The 17,080-nt window shown below is 36.0% G+C and overlaps 1 long non-coding RNA gene across 1 annotated transcript in view; it reads left to right on the forward strand.

Annotated features, from left to right (window-relative positions):
• LOC116640818 overlaps positions 1–17,080 on the forward strand; it is a 32,038-nt gene that overhangs the window by 6,791 nt on the left and 8,167 nt on the right. The gene's annotated exons all lie outside the window — the stretch shown is intronic.

Below are 17,080 nucleotides of genomic sequence, written 5' to 3' on the forward strand. Positions count from 1 at the left end.
GGTCATGATCTTGGGGTGTGAGATTAAGCCCCGCATTGGATTCTGCACTCAGTGCAGAGTCTGCTTGAGATTTCTCTCTCCCTCTCCATCTGCCCCTCCCACTTGTGCTTGCTCTCTCTCTCTCTAAAATAAATAAATAAAATCTTTAAAAAAAAAAAGAAAACAAATTGAATATCAATAATTGGGATATTGGTTAAATAAATGTACATGGCAAATATACCATAGTATACCCACACAGTAGAAGATTATGCAGTCATTATAAAGGGTGACATTTATATATATTTGTTACTATGTAAATGTAAGCATGAGATATAGTATGATAGCATAACATACAAAAAATACACACATATACATATATATAGGCATATATATGGGAGACAGTGCAGAATTATGGTTAAGTACTTGCACTCTGGAGTCAGACTCCCTCAATTTGAATGTCAGAACTACTACTTACTAAGCTTTGTAATTTGAAACAATTTACTGAAACTTTCTTTTTTTAGTTTTGTTATCTGTAAAATGGGATTAAAATATGATGTACCACACATATATGTTGTAAGAATTAAATTAAAGAGACCATCATAATCACAGTCTATTTTTATTTTACATAAAGAGAAATCTGGAAAAAATCATCAACATGGTGGTAGTGGGTCTTTGGGTGGTAAAATTGAATCTTTTTTTTTTGCTTTCTTACAGATATCTTTCTATATTGTTTTGATTTTCTAAAATTAACACATAGTTTTGTAAATAGAGTAGATGATAGTTGGAAGAAGAGATGATTGGTAGACTGGAAGGAAGGGAGAGAAGCAGGATACCTGATGGCTTCAGGGTAGTTCTCACAGGTAGCCAATTCTCTGATGAAGTTATAGAAAAGTATAGAATCTATTCTTCAGCTCTATAGATTCCAAAAATCAACCTGACCATTCATCCAGTGTGTATCATATTGTAGGGAATTGATGGAAGCTACATGAAACTACATTCATATGTAGCTACAGATGAAACTACACACCTTCGCACACATTAATAAACCAGTATGTGTATGAGTCGGCTGATTCTTTGTGCCAATAGGAAAACACAAATTAGAAATACTTTTTCATTGAAACATTACTTGATAAATGAAAACCACAATGAGATACCAATACATACTCACCAGAATAGCTAATGTTATAAAGACTGGCAGTGTTGACAGGGATATGAATACACTAAGACTTTAATACATTCTTGTTAAGAATGCAAAAATGGTACAGCCTCTTTGTAAAACAGTTTGACAAGTTAAACATACCGTACCTTATGACCCAGCAATTCCAGTCCTAGGTACTTACCCCAGAGAAATAAACACATATGTCCATGCAAAAAAATGTGTACGTGAATGTTCATAGCAGCATTATTTATGATAGCTGAAAACAAAAGCAACCCAAATCTCCATTACGGGTGAATGGATAAACAAATGGTATATTTATACCGTGGAATACTGCTCAGCAATACACACAACAACATGGATGAATTTCAAAAGCATGCCAAGTGAAAGAAGTCAAACACAAAAGACTGCGTTAAGGACGATTTTGTTTGTATGAAATTCTAAAAAAAGGCAAAGCTACTAGTGATAGAGGATCAGTGTTGTCTGGGGTCAGGGATGAGGAGAGGTCATCAATGGCAGAAGGCCTTGAGGAGACTTTTTATAGTGAAGGTGTTGTTCTACATATTGCTAATAGCAGTAGTTATACAATGGTATGCAATTACCAAAATTCATCAAACTCTACACTTAAAATTGGTAAAAATTTTTATATGCAATTAATGTCTTAACAAATTGTCAGTAAGTTATTGGTAAGGATGGAGCCAGTTTTTATTATTTGATGAATGATACTCCATTAATTCACTTTCTCAAAATGAGTATATGTATATGTACTATAGGAAATAAAATTTGAAGGAGACTAGCCTATCTGTAGCCATTGGTGGGATATCCCTTTTCTTTCATTCTTTTTCCCAAACAATGGGAGTTCTAGAATTCTGTTTCTAAGATGTTCTAGGAGGGGCTATGTATTTAAAAGTGGAGGCAAGGGGACTTGCCTTAAATCTGCATTTGTATGGTAAGCAATACTCTTATTTAAGTTGTGAGTTTATTTGAGGGTAGTATTAGACATTTTAGGGAAGCCAAAGCCTCCAAAACCATCTTTAGTTGCATTTACAGTTTCAAATACTATATTGATTTTAGGCACCAGTCAGTTATAATATCTGAAAGGAAATTTGCATTACACATTAATATTATCAACAACATATTTTAAAACTTTGCCTTAAGGGTAAGATTTTACTTTTGCAGATAGCTAATTTCTTCACTGTTGTTTCTTTTCATTGTTCTGTTTTACGATACCCAATTTCATAGAGAAAGATAACAGTACCATACATGTTGATTTTATTTCCAAATTCTGACAAATCTTTACATTTAGACCCTTTACCCCTTTACAGTCTCTATGTGTATATTCAATAAATTAAAATGTAATACCAACTCTGTTTTTAGCCTGTGTCCTTTTTGTGGACTTCTGACTATATCAAAGGTTGAAAAGTTATTCCAGTATTTTCCTAAAAATATGTTTTGGAGTTGGGCATACTTGAGTTTGAATTCTGGTTCTGAGATATTAGTTTGTAATTTGGCAAGATGTTTTTCCTCCAGCTGTAACATAGGGATATCCATGCTTACCTTATGAAATGAAGATTAAATATATATAAATGCACTGGTCACAGTATCTGTCACATGCAAACTCTTAAGCAAACACTACAAATTATAGAACAGGGATTTATAACTAATAAGCCATAAAGGAATGAAGATGGATTCATATAAAAATACTCAGCCCAAAAGAAGGCAAGAATAAAAGAGAAAAAGGCAAAAAAAAAAAAAAAAAATGAGACAGAAAACAAATAAGCTGGTAGATTTAAATCTAGCAATATCAATAATCCCATTAAATGTTAATGTCCAAACACCTAAAATACAGGTTGAAAGATTCAACAAAAAAGCAAGACCCAACTACCCTGTTTACAAGAAACACTGTATAAGTGAAGTCACAGACAAGTTAGAAGTAAAAGGATGGAAAAAAGATATATACTATGCAAACACTGGTCAAAAGAAAGCTGGAGTGAGTGACTATATACATATCAGAAAATGTAGTTTTCAGAGCAAGGAATAAAATTGGTCACTCTGCTTCCTTAGACCTCCAGTCCCCCAGATCCCTTCCTGTGAGGCAACACATTACCTATTTTTCTGTATCTTTCCAGAATGAGTTTATGAACATATAAGCATATATCACTTTTATTTTTCACCAAGAGGAGTATACTGTATTCACTGTCATGTACTTTATTCTTCCAGATATATCTAGGACATTATTCTGTATCACTACGTATAGATTTATCTCATTCTTTTTAACTACTGTACGGTGAAGAATGAAGTTTTTTTGAAGGTCTCCATCAAGAACACTAGAACTCCAAATTCTAGCTAACATGGCTAAGTGAAACTCCTCCAAAATATGATTGGAAAGTTTAAAGAACTCTGGACACCTGCATTTCCAGCACATTCAAAACTAAGGTCAATATCCTGACATGTCACAGTCCCACCAGTTATTCCAAGTCACACTTCTACCAGTTTGTTATTTTTTGAGGACATGATCCTCCAACTACTTAGTCTCCAAACTAAATCTTAACTTCCCCTTCTCTCTTATGTTTCCCCAGTCTGTAACTAAGTCTTAGAGATTCTACTCTCAAGGTGTCTCAACAAGTTGGAGATGGATGATGAAATTCTTCTTCAAGTTCATTGTTAACCTATTCAATGCATTGGAACTAAGACTAATATCTGCATCCATTTCCAAGCTCCTTTGCCAGATGTTTTGTCAATCATCATAGAATTTAAGAGGTTTTTTTAAGTGATAAATTGATGTTTCTCATATTCCCTATTTGAAAAGTTTCTTTCCAGATTCCTTCTTTATAATTGTATTCATTGTTATTCTTATTTAGGAAGATATTCTGGTCTGGTGGGATATATAGCTTTGTAATTCTAAAGTGGAATTATGGATCATCTTTTGACAAGCTCCAAGTACTTTAACAGGTTCTGTTTCATATATCCTAATAATATCCCTTTGAAATAGGTTGAAGAAATTTTTTTTTCAATTTACTAATGAAAGAACAGACACATAGATATATCAGGTAATTAGTGCTTGGCTGCACAGTGTCTTAATGACCAAGCTGGGACTAGAACCCAGGTTCCTGACTTTCAAGCCAGATTATGTTTCAGAATCATAAAACTGTCTACGCCTTAATTTTGAAAAAGTAATGGTGTATATTCTCTCACACACTCTGAATTTCTAGAGCTGTAGCAATAATCCAATAAAAAAAGAAAGTCTTCCTTAGAGAATCTCATTGGAAAAGAACATTTCTCGAGAAATGTAGAGAAGACATGTTCAACCAGTGATTTTCTTCATTAAGTACTTCTCTGTAAAATGAGCTTAAGATGTGATGACATCAGGTTCAATGTTATACCTATTTTTATTCCTCTAAAATATTGTCCAAACATATAAATGCCCTAGACTCTAAATCAATCATTTGAAAGTGGTTGACTACAGCTTTGAAAATATTGGGAGCATCGTAAACATCACGCCCATGTGTCATTTCTTTTTCATCATGGAACATATATAGCCTGCAGTCATTCATAGCAATATCTCATGGTTCTGGAAGAGTCTTATGAATAACTTTGTCCAGCTGTATATTTCTGAGTAGTTAGATGAACTCAAAATCCAGCAAACTAAATTCTAAATGGTGACTCAATGGCAGAAGGAATAGTTAAATAAACTAGTTTATTTAAATGGAAAACCCATATTTCTTTGAAGTAGAGCAGTTTCCAAGAAGAACTGGAAAAACTAGCATATGAAAGGAGAATCTAAACTTGGAACATTTTCATTGCAATTATAGAATACATTAGAATTTGATCGAACAACATTTTATTTATGGCCTTTTCTCTTTGAGCTTTATTTCATCAAGATTTCTGTACATTGGTGTTGCTTTTTTTTATAGAACACAGGATATTTAAAATTTTATTGTGTTTAGCAATGTGTATTTTGGATTATGTGTGTACATAATTCTAATATGGTTTTTCATCTCTCATCTATTATCTGAGTATTTGCACATACATCAAGAATAAGTGATATTTGAGAACTATTCAGGTGTGAGGAAGGAGAACATATAGTTGTTATGATTTAACTTATCTGCAATAAAAAACATGACAAATGAAATAGGTAAGATTTTTAAGCAAGCAAAATTTAGTATATAAGCATCTATGGAATCAAAATAATGAGGGATTGTTTTGTTTCGTTTTTTAAGATTTTATTTATTTGTCAGAGAGCAAGAGAGAGAGAGCACAAGCAGGGGGAGCAGAGGGAGAGGGAAAAGCAGACCCCCTCTGAGAGGGGAGCCTGATGCGGGACTCAATCCCAGGACCCTGGGATCATGACCTGAACCGAAAGCAGATGCTTAACCAACTGAGTCACCCAGGCGTCCCTTTAATGAGGGATGTTTGATGATAAATAATAGACAATGAATACTTAAAACAGTTTATCATGCAACTGGCACTATAATTCTAGAAATTAAACAAAAGAATATTCTTCTGTATCTCCTTACAAACATTTATTTTAATTTTTCCACATTTAATTTTTGTTTGTGCATATACACACAGAATTTTAACATAATTATTTTGAGTGCATGTAATTTTGTATTTTGACCTGGAAAAATGAATGCTTTTTGCAGACAAGAAATTCTTTGGAAAATTATAGTGGATATTAATTTGATTTGACATTTTAAAATATTGATAATAAAAATCTTTAGGAAGAATCTTTCTCTAAAATCCCATAAAGTATTTTTTAAAATAAAAGGTGGAGTTATAAATTAATAAAGAACAAATAAATTAACCTACCTGATTGATTTATAGGATTTTCTTTCTTTTTCTTTATCACTGACTCCTTTGCCCCTCTCAGGCAAAAGAAAATTTATATGTCCTTAATTCTGCTTTCTTTTAAAATGCATAGTAAGGGGGCGCCTGGGTGGTTCAGTCGTCTGCCTTTGGCTCAGGTCATGGTCCCAGGTCCTGGGATTGAGCCCCAGGCTTCTCCCTCTCCCACTCCCCCTGCTTGTGTTCCCTCTCTCACTGTCTCTTGCTCTGTCAAATAAATAAATAAAATCTTTAAAAAAAAATAAAATGCATAGTAAGTGTTGTCAGTCAGTTGAAATATTCTAATGCTATTAGTGTAGAATACTAATGAGTGTGAATGGATGGGAACATTTTACCCATATAAGTTAGACCTAATTAAATATTCAGTATTAATTTTGTATCTCATGGAAAAGACTTTTGTTTCCTAAGACTTACCAAGACTTTTCAAGACTACCTGATTTCCATCCATTGTCAAGATTCCATCTGGTAAATGTAGTAGCTTTTATTACTGTACACTAAATTTTCTAGTTTCCTTCCTTATGGAGTCCCTTGCTGAGAGACCATCGATCGCTGCCCAGTGATCAAGTGATTTGTTTTGGCCAATGAAATGAGCAGTGGTGATAGAATTCACTTCTGGGAAGAGTCCTTAAGAGCCAGCACATGGTTCATTGATTCTCTTTTCCCTGTCTCAAGAGACTGACAATCATCAGCCATTGCTCTAAAAGCCTAGGTCTTGAAACAGAGCCCTTAGCTGTTTGGACACTTACCACGATTGAGAAGTAAACCTTTCTTGTTGCAAACCACTGAGAATTTAGAGGTCACTGAAATTAGGAGGCCACTGAGTTATCTCAGGGAGGAGATAATCCTTCCCGGTATACGTGGGCAGCAACCAGGGAAGCATGTGTAGGAAAGGCTTCTAAAGGTATTAGATCAAAGAAAATTAACTGTGAAATTGAATAAGGCAAAATTTACCTCATCTTAACACTTACAAAAATAACAGATGTTTTTCCTTAAAGTCACTTTTCAAGATCCTCAAATAGTTTTAGTTTACAGACCTCTCTGATGCAAAGACACAGAAGATCTATTTGCCAAAACTTAAATACACACATACTTACCTCTTTACTCTTGACTATGTGATATTTAATATCTCATACAATAAACCTTCCTGGATATGGGAGGCTAGGCAAGATACCCCTCCCATTGTACCTTGTGCTTTTTGGTTGTAACGTATTAAATGTCTATATTCCCTGCTACAATCTCAGGTTCACAAGGGCAAAGAATATCCTGTTTTATTGTACCATTCAAGCTAACAGCAAGAAGCTGGAATTTGAAAGAAATTGAATGAAAGGATTATTTTTGTGTGTGTGTTATGGGCAAGATTAAGTAATCACCCAGGGAGGTTGAGACACCCAGGAACTAGCAATACTGGGAAGATAATAGTACCTATATATCTGAAGAGACAAGGGAAGAAAATGGTATCATTAGATCTTTTTTAGAGACTAGAGCGATAGAAGAGGGGCCACTCAATAGGAGCTGCAATTCTAGAGAGGACAGCCACTACCGAAATAGTGCACCAAAAAGGGAAATCCCTGGGGAAGAAATTCCCTGATCTCTTTCTCCATCTGCTCTGCCATCTCCTATGAGGGCCTCCCACTGGCTGATTCTCACAGAAAGTCAGAGGATAAGGAAGCCTTTTGATACAGTTCACAGAGATCAGCCCCTTACAGGCACAGAGCAAAGCAGAGAAGGATGAGGAATGGGTCTTAGGAGGGCAAATAAAAGAATGTACACACCTCTTTATTGTTATATTTCCAGTTCCTGTTTGTTTGCCTGGTGCATAGGAAGTGCTTAAAGATAAGTGATGAGTGAAAGAATGAATAGAATAGACACCAAAAGCAAAGTAATCTGGATGCTTAGATGCAGGCTGCTCTTCTTAATTTTTAGGAAATTATTTTACTTCAACGAGTTGTCTTGTCATTGAATATTGTCATAAGGGACTTTCAGATATTGATATTAAATACTTCTAAACCACATTTTGAACTCCTGTGAAGAACACTGAGAAGCAAAGTAACTGGGGAAGCAATTATGAAAGAGATCATATCGGTATGCAAAAATGAAGTGACTCAGTTTGAACAAGTTTATTGAGTAGATAATTAAGTGAAGAAGGTAAGTCATAAAATGTAATTCATGGCATGCAGTGACAACACAAGTACTCAAATAATCACTGGTATTGGTACTGGGTGGAATGTCAACCGGGGCAAGGCATTAGGAGATAATGTGGTTGTGACATTTGATCGCTACAGCTGCAATGATGATTAAAGATTTAGAGATGGGTTGGCTATTTCTTTGTTGTAAAGCTTGTAAGAAAGAAAAAATGAAGCTTAGTGCTTGAACTCTTAAACCAAAACATGAAAGGAATATCAGAAAGTTTCTATGGAAGTTTTAAGGAAGATTTTCTAACCTAGGGTCCACTAGAATTCCCGTCTCTTATATTAGGGTAGGGGCATTTGTTGGGAAGAAGTGAAACACTGAGATTTGAGGTGGGACATTTGGGCAGGCATAAGTGAGGCTGAGAATTTAGAACCTCCAGTTGTCTTGAACCTGCCTTGAGAGTGAAAGCAGCTCTCTTCCATTGTCTGAAAAACCAGTTTTTCCTTGTAGGAAAACTTTTCAGTAACTTCTTCTCAAGACACTCCTCCCTCATTCAACACCCCTTATTGCCTTTAGGGCCATAAAGAGAATTAAATACCAGTGGAACCCTGAGGGAAAATTACAAGGTCTGCTCTGGGAGGAGAGCATCTTACCAATTTGTATAAGCAAGAACTGGCAGGCATAAATTAGGTTGAATTCTAAAGAGATTAGGTTGAGGAGAATGAACTGTAAGATTGAATTAGGACAGGGGTTCTCAAAGTGTGGTTGTTGGGCCAGTCAGCATCAGTTATCACCTGAGAACTTATTAGAAATGCAAATTCCCAAGTCCTATCCTATACCTAATGAATCAGAAACTCTAGGGCATGAGGCTCAGAAATCTGTTTTAACAAATCCTCTGGGTGATTCTGGTACATGTTAAAGTTTGAGAACCACTGGAATATGCTAAATGTATGTATGTGACCTCTACTGGGATTTGAGGTTTGTTATTTTAGCCAGAACAGTTGGGAGTGAGTCTCATAGTTGGCTGGTATGGAAGCCTGGACTTAACGGTTGCCCATAGTCAATGAGGTTGAGATTAAGACCTACCCTGACATAATGTAGGAAAGGAAATTTGATACCTTAGAGAAATGACAATGTTAGAACAGATTTAAAATGTGCCATTGGCTCTACTGTCCTCTCACCTTCGTTACCCCCAGAACATCCTGAGGTCACTTCTTTCATTCAAAACATATTAAAATGCATTGGTGAGGGGAACAGCCACATCCTTGAAAATCTGTGGTGGCTGTCTCTAACAGCTAATGATGGTTATGGGTAGTGGTGCCATGAAAATGAACTCCCTGACTTGAACAGAAAAAAATGGGATCCCAGAGTAGTAGGGCCAAGTGTCTATTCTTTACTGTGAGACAAGATGGCACAATTATCCTAAAAGGACATAGTTTCCAGAATGGTAATCAGGGTGTTTTGACTAGCATGGACATGTGCCAATGACTAAGTGATCATAAGGTTACTGGGAATTAAACAGATGGGCAACCTTCTAAGGTGTTTCTTGATTTACATAAAATTAAAACCGACTTAAATTGTCATAGAATTCTTAGCCTCATACGCAGTTCCCAGACTTAAGGCAACATGCAGATCTGAAGCCCTTTAATTAAGGAGCAGGCCAGGTTCTTTTGAGGAAGAATGTGTCCTGCAATATGGCCACAAATGAGGTCCATGGCTTTTCCAAATAAACCTACTTAGTTACTTACCAAGATAATTTTTTTTTTTTTTTTTTTTTGCGGGGGGGAGGCGGAATTCCCAGGCCTTCTGGAGGTTTTTAGATAATGACTCTGAGATAATGTTGGTTCTTAGGATATAAAACACCATGAGGTCCAATAGTCATAATATGGACTTAGGGAGGTCAAGTGATAAATGAAATCTTGACTCCATTCTGTCTGATAGTGGCTCTAGTCCACAGACCGATCCTGTGGTTATTTGCACAGTTTCTGAATATATTATCAAATAGACATTTTTCTCAGCTGAGGCACCAGCTTAGAGACAACCCCTGGTTGGGATGCCTGAGTGACTCAGTGGGTTAAGCATCTGACTCTTGATTTTGGCTCAGGTCATGATCTCAGAGTTCTGAGATGGAGCCCTGCATCAGGCTCTGCACTGGGCATGGAGCATGCTTGGAATTCTCTCTCTCCTTCTCTCCCCCCATCCCTGCCCAGCCAAAAAAAGAAAAGAAACAACCACTAGTGAATTTAGGTTGCTGTGCTATAGAATGCAGTTGTGGAACCAAAGAGTGGAGGTGGGAGCTACTTCTCTCACTTTTATATCTTATATTTCATTTAAGGGTTCAGAAGGTTTAGAAGTTCTAATTCCCAAGGTAGGACAATTTCTGCCAGGAAACATAGTCACTATTCCATTAAATTAGAAGCTGAGACTGTCCTTTGGCTATTTTGGGCTTCTCATGCTGGAGAACCAACAGGAAGACCTTACTCTACTGGCTAAGGTAATTGGATCCAATTGCCATAGGGAAATTGGGTTGCTGTGATACAATAGGGGCAAGGAGAACATGGTAGAACTAAGGGGTTTTGCTGAAGAACCTTTTACTATTCCATAAGAATGGTCAATGGGAAAACATGGAAGCTCAATAAAGACAGTACCACTAAGGATTTTAAGTTGTGGGATAAAGGTTTGGGTCACCCTACTGGGTAAATAAGCCCAATCAGCAAAAATACAGGGAAAAACAAGTGCTGGATATCACTTTAGGTCTCATGATTAGTTATAGAACCAGATATTATAGTGGCTCTGTCTTATGTTGTCTTATGTTTTCTTTTTCCTCTTCTCTGCTACTGAATTTGAAAAGTTCTGATGGGAGGTTAATTATAATTTAAGTTTCAGGAAAGGGCATGGATGAACTGAAATTACTCCATGATTATAGAATAGCTGATGGGATTTAGTATCACTTTTGTGTGAAGAGCAAGAGTTTCTTCATGAAAGGGCAGAAATAAATGCTGTGAGGCAAAGGGTGAACTGTGCTGGTTGTTCTCTGACTTCTCTCCCTTCCCATGTATCAGTTATCTGTTGCTGGATAACAAATTTCTTCCATATCCAGCAGCTTAAAACAACAGTTCTTTATCATCTCACAATTTCTGTGGGGCAGAAATCCAGACATAGCTTAACTAGGTCCTATGGCTCAGGTTCTCTCAGAGGGCTAAATCCTCATCCAAAGACTTGACTAGTGAAGGATCCACTTCCAAGCTCACTCACATAGATATTGACAGGATTCAGTTCCTTGTGTGGTTGTTGAACTGAGGACCTCAGTTCCTTGCTAGGCTAGAGACTTTTCTCATTTCCTTGCCATATGAGACTCTCCATAGGGAATTTCATAACATGGAAACTGGCTTCCCATGGAATGAGCAAATGAGAGAACAAGAAAATATCCAAGATGGAAGCTCAAGATGGAAGCTCAAGATGGAAGCCAGGATGGAACCATATCATGGAAGGATATTCTAACACTTTTGTCATATTCTGTTCATCAGAAGTTTGTTACTATGTCCAGCCTACCTTCAAGGGGAAGATATTACACAAAGGAATGAATACCAGGAGGCAGGGATCATTGGGAGCTACCTCAGGGGCTGCTTCTTATAACCCCAATTCATTCTCTGCCCTAATATGAATGTTAGTTAAACTGCATTAGCCAGGTCCTTGCCCACTAGCTTTTTGTTGGGTTTTGCCAATGAGAGTTTCAAGGCAGGAGACTAAAAGACAAAAGAGAGGTCAGAATATTTCTTTCCCTGCTTTCTGTCTTCATTCTGTGTTTCTGGCTGTATGCTTCTGCCAGAAGAATATATATGTATGTAGATATATATATATTCAGAATACTGGTATTTCCTCCCTTACGCACTTTAGGCCTGGGAATGGTTTAGGCTTCCCACAGTTGCCAGTCCCTGGATACCTCAGCCTCCCTTGCTGATTCTTCACTTCTGCACACACCTCTATAAATGGTCCTTCCACTGAATTCTTTTGTTTCCCCGCTAGCACCTTGAATGATACATGTCTCTTAAGACAAGAGATTGTATATTATTTTTTTTAGTCCTAGTGCTTAACATGATAGGCACTTAGTCAATGTTGAATGATTAAGTGGATGGATGGATGGGGGAACCTAGTTTGAGTAATATGAAAGCAAAGAAAGAGAAAATATTTTAAATTATGTGAAAATTCTTCACTGACACAGAATGGGCCTAATGTGTTTTATCTGAGACCATGAATGAGAAAAGAATTAAGTTAATTAAGTTATTTCTAAAGAAAAATGGTAATTTTAAAGAAGTAATTTTTTTTCTTCTGATAGAGAAACTAGAGTATCAGGGGAGTTTTTTCAGAGGATTATCAAATTTATGGAGGCAAAATGCATACTGCATTGGCTTAATATGAAATAACCATAATTAAAGGGTGTGGTTATTTTTATGCCATTCCTAAACAATTAAGATTATTCCAGCCATATGCATCATTAAAAAACTTTTACCAATGATTTTTAAATTTATGCTAATAATCAAGGGCAATTAAGCTGATGTTTGAAAGTATTTAAGAGTTTTAGGTATAAAATGCTTCACAACAAACCATACTGTGTTCTAAATATCAATGTACAAAAAGTAAGGAACTTTGACCCTTTGAAGAAAGACAACTAAGAGGATTTACTGTGTTAGATGACCTCATTCTGCAACAGGTAATATTGTGGAAATCTGGCATTTTCACAGTTTACTTTGTGAGGGCAAAGTACCATATCCTGTGAGATGTTGGCTTATGTCCCTTTGCCGCTATAGTATAAAATTCCCTTAGTGTTCTGGGTTTTAATTTCCTTGTTAATATAATGCAAATCTTAAAAAAAAAAAATCTGTTTTCATTTTGTAATGTGTGTTAAAGCAGCCTTGCAAATAATTTTTAAAATTGTATTTTTCATACCTACCCTCACCTCAGGAGACATTTGCTTGGGCAGTAAATTCATAGTACTTATTATTCCTAAGGCCCACATGGTTACTTACAGAGGACAAGTGAATAAGGGAATAGTTTCAAGACCCATGTAAAGACTATCAGGAAGAGCAAAATTTAAGGTAGACTCCAGGCAACCCAAAAACATTTTATTAGTGGAAAATTTATTTTTTTAAATGCATTTTTATATATCCCAATTACATAGCTAATTTATGTTTTAAAAAATATCTAGGAGTACCTTTTCTTGTCTTAATTGGTGGTTTTACTGGGACAGCGTTGACAACAGCCCTCATTAATACAACATTCATTGCACTTAAAGAAACCTAAGATGGTACGCTGTAGGGTGTAAAAATATCTCAAACAACTCTGCACCTTCTTCCCAACATTTGCGATCAGTAAAATCAAAAAGCTGAGAGAAATTAATAAAGTGACAGAAACCAATAATATTCAAAAAGAAACTCTAACACTAAAAACCTCAACTTAATTAGGTCCTCGCTTCCATTTCAAACACACACACGCACAGGCCTACATATATCTTAATATCAGTGTTTTCAAGGACGTGTTCATTTTTGCAGACTTGAACTACCTTACAGATCCCAAAAGAAGAAAAAGGTCTAGGAAATTGTTCAGTTAACAGAGAATCAAGAATTCTTTTAATTAAAAATATTTGTAATCAACCTCCCAAGTGAGTAATAAAATATGTGTCTGAATGTGAAATAGGCAAAAGAAAAAAAAAATCACAAATCCATTTATTTTCCCCAAATCAAAACATTATATTGAGAAATCTGTTACTCACTCACCTGCCAAGTTCTAAGATTAGAAATCTTTGTTTTTGCTGTAACAGTTGATGCTACTGAAAACTGCTAAGTCGCTTGAGGAACCTGTTCCTGTTCTATTTTAGATGTTTCTTCTTCAATAATTTTTTAATTAAAAAGCTTTACAGATCACCCTACACTTAGAGTCATAAGAACAATGCTTTCAGATTTTTTCCCCTCTCTTGTGTGTATACGTATACCTGTAATTCTCCAGATCTCTTAAAATAAGTACTATCCTGTAGGCTAAAACAAAGCTACAAGTACAATCAATGTCTGTCTCAGGTCTCTAATTATCTCTCATGGATTTCTACCATTGAATTAATTAGCATCTAAACTTCTTGACTCTGTTGACCATGTAGTTCCTTTTTTCAGTATCATCTGCTCTTAGTCTTGTTCATAGTTTAAAAAAAATAATAATAAATCAACCTTTTTCTGTAGGTTTCATTTGAACATGACTTGACCTGTCACCGCAGCCATCAGTCACCCTTTCATTAAGACAACTACTTCTTAATGCATAATACTACCATGGTATATTTGTTTCTTTGAAATAGAAATATAATAAACCACTGATAGTATCATGTGTTACGAGGTGTTTCAAGACCAGAGTCTGCTGAAAACCATTCTTCTTCCTACCTGGTATGGTGTATGAAACTCTTACCATCAGGGGCACTCCATTTAGTTAAGCTAAAGGTGCCAGGACAATTACGTATTCTGATAATGTTACAAGGGAAGTAATCTAATAACACAACAAATCATGCATGCTTGGGGTAACTTGAAACCTACCTAAACAAAATAAAACCCATAAGCCTTGCCACTAGGGTTGGGATCAAACGTAACTTTTCACTGAGTCTTCAAATTCTACAACTTTTCCATTATTTAAGGTACATTCTTCAAAACTCCAGAAAGAAATTCCCAACACACTACCATATAGCTGAGGTTTAGAGAAAGCTTCAAGGATTAAGGAATGTGTGTAAAAGATCTTAAACAACAGAGCTGTTTTTGTTCATTCTCCCCTCCTCTTCCACAAAGAAAAACAAGAACATGGGTGACCTATGAGGATAAGGGAAACAGATCTCCATATATAAGCCTGTAAGAGGCCATTGAAACCAAGAGTATGAAAAGAAGTTTTAAAAGTTATAAGGAACACATTCAGAGAAGACTTTTAAATGAAAATAAGCAATTAATGAATTGAGTAACAACAGAAATTGAGCATATGGCAAGGCCTGCCAAGGCCTGCTATCTATCTCATGCTTCTTTGATGGGAGAAATTACTTTCTTTTACTGTGTAACTCTATCCTGAACTTTGTGCCATTTGGAGGAAAGAAAGGTGCTCAGTAAATAGAATTATCATTACCAGTAGCAGAATGAGAAACTTAGTGGGTTTATTGTTTAGAAGCCATTCCAAGTAAGAATTAAAGTTTGTCTGAAAATAACTTTATACAAAGAGCGTATTGTAGCTGCCAGTCAATAAACTATAACGTACTAGAATAACTACATGGACAATATGAAATGATATTGTAAGCAATTTGTTCATATGTGCAGATACAGTTGACCCTTGAACAACACAGGGGTTAAAGGCACCAGCCCTTTGTGCAGTTGAAGATCCACATATAACTTTTGACTTCCCAAAAACTTAACTACTAAATAGTCTACTTTTGACTGAAAGCCTTACTGATAGCATAAACAGTCAATTAATACATATTTTGTATGTTATATGTATTGAATACTGTATTCTTATCATAAAGTAAGCTAGAGAAAAGAAAATGCTATTTAGAAAATAATAAGGAAGAGAAAATACATTTACAGTACTGTACTGTATTTATCGAAAAAAAATCCGTGTATAAGCGGACCCGTGCAGTTCAAACCTGTGCTGCTCAAGAGTCAGATGTACTTAATCTGGATAATTTAATGAAGTAGTTATGACCTTGGGCAAGTTTGATAATCTTACTTTGTGTGCCTCACTTTCACCATCCTTAAAATAGGAATAACAACCTATCTTATAATTTGCTTTGCTACTATTTACTTGTACAACATTTATAAAATATCTGGAGCTGTGCCTGGTACAAAGTAAGCACTCAATAAATATTATTACCAGCCCCTTAAAAAATTAGAGACTTTTGTTAAAATATCTAAATAAGTGCTTCAATTCTGTAGTATACCTTAATGATACGGGTTTTGTATAAATGCCTATAATAGGCTAAATTATATCCCCCAGTGATATCCAGGTGAGTCCATCTCTGGAACCTATGAATATTCCTTCAAACGGCAAAAGGATCTTTGCAGATGTGATTAAGTTAAGAATCTTGAGATTGTGAGATTTTCATGAATTATTCGGGTGGGCTTTAAAGATTTATTTATTTTTATTTATTTATTTATTTTTGAGAGAGAGAGAGAGCGAGAGAGCATGAGATGGGGAGGGTCAGAGGGAGAAGCAGACTCCCTGCTGAGCAGGGAGCCTGAGGTGGGACTGGATCCTGGGATTCCAGGATCATGACCTGAGCGGAAGGCAGTCACTTAACCAACTGAGCCACACAGGCGCCCTGCAGGTGGGCTTTAAATGTAATCACAAACATTCTTATAAGAGAGAGGCAGAGGAAGATTTGCATATAGAAGAAGGCCATGTGATGACTAAAACAAGATGATATTATACTGGCTTTAAAGATGAAGGAAGGGACCAGAAGCCAAGGAATGCAAGGAATGCAGTTCTTGAAGCTGGAAAAGGCAGGAAACAGATTTTCTCCTAGAGCTTCCAGAATGAGTGTAGTCCTGCTTGACATCTTGATATTAGCCCAGTGAAACTGATTTTGGACAACTGTAAAAGAATAAGTTTCTGTTCTATTAAGCCACTAAGTTTGGGGGAATTTTTTATAGCAGCAATAGGAAACCGATGTACTATCATACCATCTTATAAATGCATTTATTACACATGTACTGTGGGGTGAAATGGTTACGGGAAAGTGTGGTTGTCTGGTTTAGACAGTCAAAATATGGATGTATTTGCTTGAATTTTGCAAACTGATGAGATTTCTCTGGCCTTCTGTCTCTCTCCCAGTGTCCACAACTGTTTTATTTCAACTATTTAGACAGAGCTATGGGCATTTAGTGGGAGGCCCTTTTAGCTTTCTTTCTATGCTTAAGTTACCACTTCAAACACGTACTCTTTAAGTTGCTTATCTCAGGT

The sequence above is a fragment of the Phoca vitulina genome, unplaced genomic scaffold (assembly GCF_004348235.1).
Source record: "Phoca vitulina isolate PV1807 unplaced genomic scaffold, GSC_HSeal_1.0 scaffold20, whole genome shotgun sequence".
Classification (NCBI taxonomy): Eukaryota; Metazoa; Chordata; class Mammalia; order Carnivora; family Phocidae; genus Phoca; species Phoca vitulina.